The sequence below is a fragment of the Macrobrachium nipponense genome, chromosome 5 (genome assembly GCF_015104395.2).
Source record: "Macrobrachium nipponense isolate FS-2020 chromosome 5, ASM1510439v2, whole genome shotgun sequence".
NCBI classification, from domain to species: Eukaryota; Metazoa; Arthropoda; class Malacostraca; order Decapoda; family Palaemonidae; genus Macrobrachium; species Macrobrachium nipponense.
In genome coordinates this window covers 137,278,237-137,287,042 of record NC_061107.1, presented here as the reverse complement: position 1 = coordinate 137,287,042, position 8,806 = coordinate 137,278,237, and positions in this window count along the sequence as shown.

The window sequence follows — 8,806 nt, the reverse complement described above, 5'->3', positions numbered from 1 at the left end:
AAATTTCAGTAAAGGAAGCATTTGCATGACCTAGGGTAAAAGAGTTTAGATGAATTATTGGGACCAAACGATTTTTCAGCCTTTGATCTTCCGTTTGGTTACCATCAGATGTCGTTAAAAGAGAAGGCCAGAGGTAAGGCATATTTTCCACTGCCCTTGGATCATTTTCAGTACAAGTGTCAGATGAGTTTCACGAAGCCTTGCTACATTTCAAAGACAGAAATTATACTAAGTATTACTATAGTAGATTCACATCAACCGTGCATTTTATGTCTAGCCCCGTCCCTTAAGACGCTCCTGATTGGCTGTTGATAAGCCAATCACAGGGCCGGAAACTCTCAGTCTCTCGAGAGACTTCACTTAGGCAGGATGTATGTTCCACCTCTCCTGAGGAATAGTTTTGAAAGACGTATCCCCAGGAGAGGTGGAACATACATCCTGCCTGTGTGAACTCTCTCGAGAGACTGAGAGTTTTCAGCCCTGTGATTTCTATATCAACAGCCAATCAGGAGCGTCGTAAGGGACGGGCCTAGACATCAAATGCAAGGTTGATGTGAATCTACTATAGGCGATTTACGATTCTTTCCGAGGGCCTCGTTGCGTTTTCGAACATGACAGAATTAGTCAGAACCATTTGTCAGAGGGACACTATGAAATTTCTAATGTATGGAATAACACTCAGACCAAATAAACGGCGTTTTCTCAAGAGGAACGGATTAGACTTGAAACATGTAAAATTGAGAAAGTTAAAGAATGGCAGAGGCCTCAAACAACTAAGGAATCTAGGGACTTATTGTATCTTGTCACATTTTTAAATGATTCACAAAAAACTTTTGTACAATTAGGAAGCCGCTGAATGAACCTCGTATAGGAGAAAAGAAAAAGCCAAATGGGAACATTCAAGAGAAACAGATAGATGAAACTGCATTAGCTGTAAATAACATAAAGACCTTGACACACCTATAACGAAAGGAGTACAATTTGGCCAAGAAATTGCCTGGAAACTGATGCCGTTTATAATGAAAGCTGTAAGTGCCACAATACAAGGTGTGGTTAGGCGTTGCTTGCTTCAAGTTGTACGCATAAGTAGAACCTCGTAGCCACACTCGTGGAACATGGAAAATTATAGTTCTTGGAAATATGTTGCTAAAATATTAATAACAACGTGACTGGCACAAAATGCACGATTTTTAGTGGTATTGATCCCTTCAGTAATGTAACTAGCGGTAGATTAGATCGAAAAGACCGTAAACAGGCGAACAAAATGCGAGAACATTCGCCTTATCTGTACAGAAAGAGGACAGCAGAGTGCCCGAGGAGGATGACTTTTGGGTGCTATCCCGTGAAAAGTATATCTTAGTGAGAATGTCAGATGCCCAAGTATTATCCGAATGGGAATACGAAGAGATTAATTTGCAAACCTGATAGGTTCCTTGAGCAGAGGAAACTGAGTTGAAGGGGAAGACGCAAATACAGAACATCAGGTGCATAAACTGGAACGGCTTGTTTGGAAGAAAGTAAAGTCATTAAGAAAAATTTCCCGTGAGAAATCGTCATTCGAAAAAATTAAATTTCCAAAACATAAATATGACCAAGGTTTGATTTAAGGCTGTTGTATTTTAACCCAACAGGTTTGAATGAAGAATTTGTGAAAACTATTTTTTTTTATTTACCAATAAAAGAGATGAAAAATTTATGATTAAAAGCCCTTGAGATTCAGTGCAAAAGAGGCAACGCCACTTAAAATAAAACAGATACCCTACTGTGTTACTGAAATGAAGATAATATTTAAGGAATATTGATTAGTGTTATCAAGGATGATTATTGTCTGTGCAGTCATGCGTTGTCGCCGTGACTATTGCATAATCCACTGAAACTATACACAGAGTAAGGGACCCAATAGCGTGCGGTGATTAACCAGAACGGTAACTTATGCCATCACGATTTGTATAAATAGGTTCAGATAGCAACCTGACACGCAGTCTCTCTCACTGTGAGTCACACACTATTGAGAAGTACTATAAATACCTGGGTGGCCACATGTTCCACGAGCTAATTTCCCTCATAACGTGTCATGTCGTACCAGAAAATACGATTTTATCTTTATTCTCTCAGGATTAAAGTTGTAATGTGTGAAGGTGTCTCTGAGGCTCCGCACGATATATGGGGTCGACTTTCATATGATCACCTTTGTATTCAGAAGACAGAAATCATTATTAATATTTTGTTATTCTGATTTTATTGATTCAATGCATAGTTTTATCAAAAAGGTAATTTAATATCGGTGAAATATTTAGCAACTAGATGTAACATGGAAGATTTCTTTGTTAATGAGGCATAGGTGAGGGCCATAGACAAAGACTTATATTCGTATTTAACAGATTCAACGACTAATTAGCAACTGCGATTTGCCAAAAATCTCACGACACCGGAATTATTTCTTAAAATTGCTAACAAACTAGGAAAATAAAAAAGAAAAACGCTTCTGGGTTTCATACTTGGACATATTAGTAAGACTGAGTATTATTTTAGTTTTCTGAAGAGAAAACTTTGTCCGTCCGTCCGTACTTTTTTCTGTCTACATTTGTTCTGTCCGCCCTCAGATCTTAAAAGCTACTGAGGCTAGAGGGCTACAAATGGGTACTTTAATCCTCCACCCTCCAATCATCAAACATACCGAATTGCAGCCCTCTAGCCTCAGTAGTTTTGATTTTATTGAAGGTTAAAGTTAGCCATCTGGCCGTGGTTAAAGGTTCATGGACCGCGGCTCATACAGACTTATACCGGGACCACAGAAAGATAGATCTATTTTCTTTGGCCTTGATTATTTGCTATAGCGGCTGTATACAGAAAACTCCATTGCACTTTGTACTTGTACGTACCAAACGCATTTGTATGCACATGACTTGGTGTTTTGTGTGTGTGTGTGTGTGTGCGTACGTGTGCGTGTGCGTGTGCGTGCCCTTTTAGGCATATTTGTTACAGGAAGCGACCCTCACCTACGCAAGTAATAGCAAAACCACAGACGACGATAACGATCATGACAACATTAAGAAAGAGAATAAGAGGAAGAAATCATGGAACGCCGTGATGACAATAATGGAGGAAATTTGCCGGATATAACGTATTAATTTAATCACTGGAAAGCCGAAGGCATCTCCATGACGCGGAGAGTAGCTGTTAAATACGCCAGTTAGCTTCCATTTTGTCATTAAAGGGAAAAGTGAACAAGTGCTAAAGAAAGTAGAAATGTTATTTATTGCTTTGCTCATAAAATCCAGCTATTCATTTACTGAGGATTTTCTGGGGAAATTATGTCTTGACTCTGAGGTCTCTCTCTCTCTCTCTCTCTCCTCCATCGTCCCTCCGTCTCTCTCTCTCCTCTCTCCTCAAAAGTCTATCTCGACCTCTCTCTCCCTCTCAGCATCTCCTCTTCTTTTCTCCTCTCGGTCTCGGATCTCTCCTCTCTCTCTCATGTAGCTTCATAGCGCACTGGCAGCGCACTCATCCCACAAACTGAGGGGGCAGCCTTCGATACTCGAATTGGAGTAGGGGGCGAGAGAACGGGTCTGTTCCCTGAAAATGCCCTCGCTGACCTCCTCTGTGATTTAGGTACAATACTCTATAGGTTTTAGTCGACTGTTGTGAGTTGCATCTTGGGTGGAGAGAAAAGCTGAGGGTTCAAAAAAATTAAAGTGATATTCATTTTATATTGTACAATCAAAACGTGATGTGTTCGAGATAATCCTCACCACTCTAACGAAACCATTCTTAAGACAGCTATATGATTCTCTATCACTCTTTCTTTCTCCCATGGTTACAAGAAAGGCCTAATGAACAAGCTTTCTGACAAATAATCCGATACTTTAGACTGGATGCCAATTTAACAGAGAAAAATTTTCCGTTTTCGTGACGAAAATTGCCTTCAACCCTTCAACTCGGGAATGAAGTTGGCGCCATCTGAAGTTCGTAGACAGATGAAGATAAGAGGAACTTTCTAGAATTCCTGTTGGCAGAATATCAACACTATACTCTGTTTTTTTCCATCTGTCCATCAGCCTGTGGAGTTTGCGCATGGTAACACTGCGTCCCAGGCTGTAAATAGTTACGCTTTGTGTAAGTTTTAGGTAAATAAAAGAATATCTGGGTGTACATTTGCAACTGAAAAGTGTTTTAATAATTTACATAATTTACTTTATGAGAATTACACCGTTAAGATTCGAAATATGGTATTATTTAAAGCCCGGGACGCAGTGTTACCATGCACAAACACCACAGGCGGATGGACAGAGGGAAAAAAACAGAGTATAGTCTGGCATTCCATCAAAAATCAGCTGGAATTCCGAAAAATCATGATATTGCAGTTTTGGATAAAAAACTAAAAACGGAAAAATCTTGCAGGTAATGAGGGTCAAAACTTTCCAGTTCCAGCACTTAAGAGAGGTAATAATGTTCTACAATTGACACCTTGAGCCGATTTTGGTTAGCCCAGGTTCTTTTTACCTGTGAGCTCATCGAGCGAAACCTCCCACCGGATCTAAATCATTCGCGGCAGGATGTCAGAAATGATGGTGCGATCTTCTGAATCTCTTTAATATGATAAATTCGTTTTAGGATTAGTAAGTCTTTTTTTCCTACATTTTCTCAGTATCTGAATGTGTCCTTGATCGTAAAATATACTTGTTTATAATGATTTCCTGAGCCTTTTCAGTACAAAAGACAATCTGGTTGCATCCAATTTAAGGAATAATGGTTTTGTGAGAAAAGTCAACATCAACTTTTGTCGCGGTATTGTTCTTTATACCTCAGCGTGATTTGGGACCTAAACATCTTTTGTATTCCCAAGGATTGTTCAGATTTGTGTTTGTAACAAGTAAATAGAGATGCAATCCTTTTCTTCACAAGCAATTAACATTCTTTGGATTCTTAAGAGAAAGAAATATAATACAGGGACGACTTAGATTCCCATGCAGTGCGTTTCTTCGTGTAATGTTTTACTTCATGAAATAAAGCGTAGAACAATTTGAAAACAATTTCGTCAGGTATATTTGTCGAGGTGGTCCCTGCCGATGATTTTCTAAGGAAATGAACGTCATTTGCGGTAATTGTTACTCGGATAATATTACAATTCCGGGGTCCCGCTCTCTACAAGGGGATGGAAATGCCTTAGAATTGTTATTACGAATTAGCAGACGAAGAACTGAAGGTCAGAGATACTCAAGGTTAAATGTGCGAGGGAAATTTTGGAGTATTAGCAATAAAGATTTCCGCTGCTTAGTGTCGGTCGTTGATTATACACAAGTGTTTCCAAGATGCAGAGGCAGAAAAACAAGGAAAAAAGTACCTTAAATTCTGACTGGAAGGTTCAAAGTTTGGTTATGCTTTCCGAGATGAAACATTGAGAAGGATTTTGTATCCGATGTGTGTTCCCGCAGACTTTGGGTATAGAAATTCATTTGAAAAAATTCAGTAGCGTTGTTCACAAAAGATTTTCCTATAGACCTTGCGATGTTTGGAAAGCTAAAGCAAAGTGATGCATGCGGCCTGTCAATAATTTTAGGACATCGGAGCACCCAGCTTGGGAACCACCACAGCCTGCCAGGATGGGTGAGAAGACGATCCTTTTCCCACAGTTTTTGGGGAATTTCCTTTGAGGCTGTGGGAATCATTGTCAAGGGCAGATGATTCTTCCTCTTGTTCTGTTTATATCCTTCTTTTGTATTTATGCTGTTCATCCGTTCTGAGGAGTTAGGTACATCTTCGTGCATTCTAATATTTTGGTGATTGCATTTAGATGGATTGAGTATTTCTTGGCTGTTAGCATTTGAAAAATTCTGTGGCGCCTACTTCTCTTCTGCACAAGTATACACAGTAGCTAGAAACTTTGTCCTCGTTATATAGGTAATTTTTTGTATCATGTAGTCTATACATATGAAATGCATATTTGTAAAAGTGCATTCACACGTACCTGTATATGCATACAAATAAGCTTATGAAAGCTTGTATATAAAGTTTAGCTCGATTATAATTTTGTATTAGCTTCACTAGCAAGATGCTCATGGTTCGATATGGAAAGGTTTTGTTTCTACTATTGGACCTCTCTTCACCTAAGCGACGATTAATTACTGGTAGTGAGTTACATGTGGTGGGTCATTGCTGAGATGAAGACGTAAAACAACATTCCTGTAAAGCGTGAAGGGACTACAACTTAAGATTTACCTACGTGAGGTTTAATGCGATTTCTCTTGAACTGAAAGAGTAACAGTTATAGGTGAATGAAAGCGTTAATTGTAATAGAGGGACTTAATGTATCCAAGCATATGTGTCAATACATCTCAAAGAAACTGGGTCTTTATCTCTTAAAATTCGTACAGTGAAATGTTTGGGGTTAAACTGGCAGTGTTGATCGAGACTGAGAAGAATGGAGGAGCCGTGAATCTTGGTGACTGCTCCAAGGATATGGTACGCGGTAGAATGCTAAAGAAAGTAGAAACTAGTTACATTGAATCCTCACACATTGAAATGCCGACAAAGGTTGGATTTCAATCAACATCTTGTGACACCAGTATGTTTGGAAAAAACTGTCCTTGAGGATCCAGTTGAGGAGGTATGAAATATAAATTTTTACATTTAGATGTGAAAATTTGACGAAGGCTCCAGTTCACTTTACGTCAACTGAATTAGTTGGGAAGAACCTGATCAAGGTAAAGAACAAACGAATGAAGATAAAGAATAAAGTCTGAGGTACGTTTTCATTCACTACTACAGCAGCGAAGGGAGATTAGTATCACGAAAGTGTTTGAGAATCGATGAAAGGGAATTCGACTCTGTGCAAGGTAATCAGTCTATCAAGAGAATATGAGAGCTTGTCGGGGTGCATTTCAGGTTGGCTTCGTGAATGTCTTGAGATCACAATGAACATTTTAAAAGAGGAATATTCTCAGTACTGATTTATGAAGGGTATGCAAAGGAACTTTCTAAACAGATTTGGAAGCTGATTGGAAATAATATTGTGAAGTGCTCAGTAATGTTAAGAGCTATAGAAGAGCGGATGTTTGTGATCATCCACTTGTCATTGCCACCCAAAAGCTGAAGTTAAAGCTCCCAATAAAGTAGTCCGCAGAATACCTAGGTTTAATGAATAAAGTCTTTTGGAGATGAATATCGAGAAGCTTTTGCGAATGAGTGTTGAAATAGATTAGCAGTTCTGAAAACCATATTTGAAAATGTACGGACATCCAGTGAAGGCTGGACTAATATCAAGAATGATAATGAGTTTGCTGGAAAAGAAGTACTAACATACGAGGTATTAAAACGGATGAGTCCTGAGATACCTTGGCAAAATGAGTAATCTTGCCTTGGGAGACACGGCTACGTAAAATGTTAATGGAAGTTCTCCTCTGAAGTCAGGGTCACTTACTATTTTTGGTGAAGAAGTGACATATATTCTACAATGATGCTGACATCCAGAAAGAAGAAAATTTTCATAAGAGTGGAAAAATATAAATCCGAAGCATCTGATGTTGATATTGTTATTAAATTTTGGAGAGCCTTAAGAATAATACTTGTTTTCTGGTAACCTTACGTAACCATGGGCCATGGCGAAATGTTAATCAGCATTTTACTGAAATTTCCCCAAGGGTCTCCAAACGCCACGCTAAAACGAGAGCAAGCTCTGAAAGACCGTAATTGTGGTTTGATATGATTTCGAAATTCTAATTTTCTTTCTTTACATTAAGATCCTACCCCCTTGATGTCACGTTAGCTTATCAGTCTTGCTTTTTTTTTTTTTTTTTTTTTTTTTTTTTTTTTTTTTTTAAATACTTAACTGTCTTTTCAACGAAATACATAATAATCGAACTGTACGCGCTTGAGAATTACGTTTTAAACTTTGCAGTTTATTTCCAGAACAATGGTCCAACTTTCCTAAAGTTTTCATGAAAATTTGCCTTAGTGTCCTGAGACAACTTACAAAGTACCACTCTTAAAAAGATTATAAAAAGCAGAAAATCAAGGAAAGCGAAAATATATTCATCATTAAAGCTGTTTAGATATCAACGAGAATGATTTGAAAATTCGTGTTTCTTCTCTCCTTATAAAGAAGACGTGTAAAGGTCCTTTAGTCCGCTGTGTCATGCTGAGTGCCATGACTGGAGAATGTGAGTGTGTGTGACCTTGGGGTCAAAGAAAGCAGAAAGTAAAAGTTCCCATCGAAAAGGCTCGGATAAAAGGCACCAAAAAGGGAAAGGGTTTATTGAGGGCTTAACAGTGATTGGATGAAGTGAAACCAAGCAAAGAAGAGATGCAATAAGAGCACCATTGTCATGTGTATTGTGATTACTGTTCCAGTCAAGATCATACGTCAACGAATGGGGTAATAATGAAGAAATGGGTAACGAGAGATAATAAAAAAGAAACGTGTGGGACTTTATCTCCAAGGTACAGTGTTTAATTTTCGATACTTCTGAATCATTTCATCATTTGTCAAATGATTTTCTAATACTGAAATATTCCTGAATTAGGTTTACTGGTGGATATTTCAGGTTTTAATTGCGTGCATCGTTTTCTAAGTTCCTTAGTTAAAAAGACATTGCATTTTGTATTTGTTAAAAAAAATGATTGTAGCATATAAGTAGTCAAGTAATAGTCTGAACCGAACAATGCACTGAAGTTATGTATCTCGTGAAATGAAGTTTTGAATTCATTTCATAGTGATATTTCCTAAGCAATAAGTAAAAGTGAATGAGAGAGAGAGAGAGAGAGTTTTGAATTTATTTTCTAGTTGTATTCCCTAAGCAATAAGTAA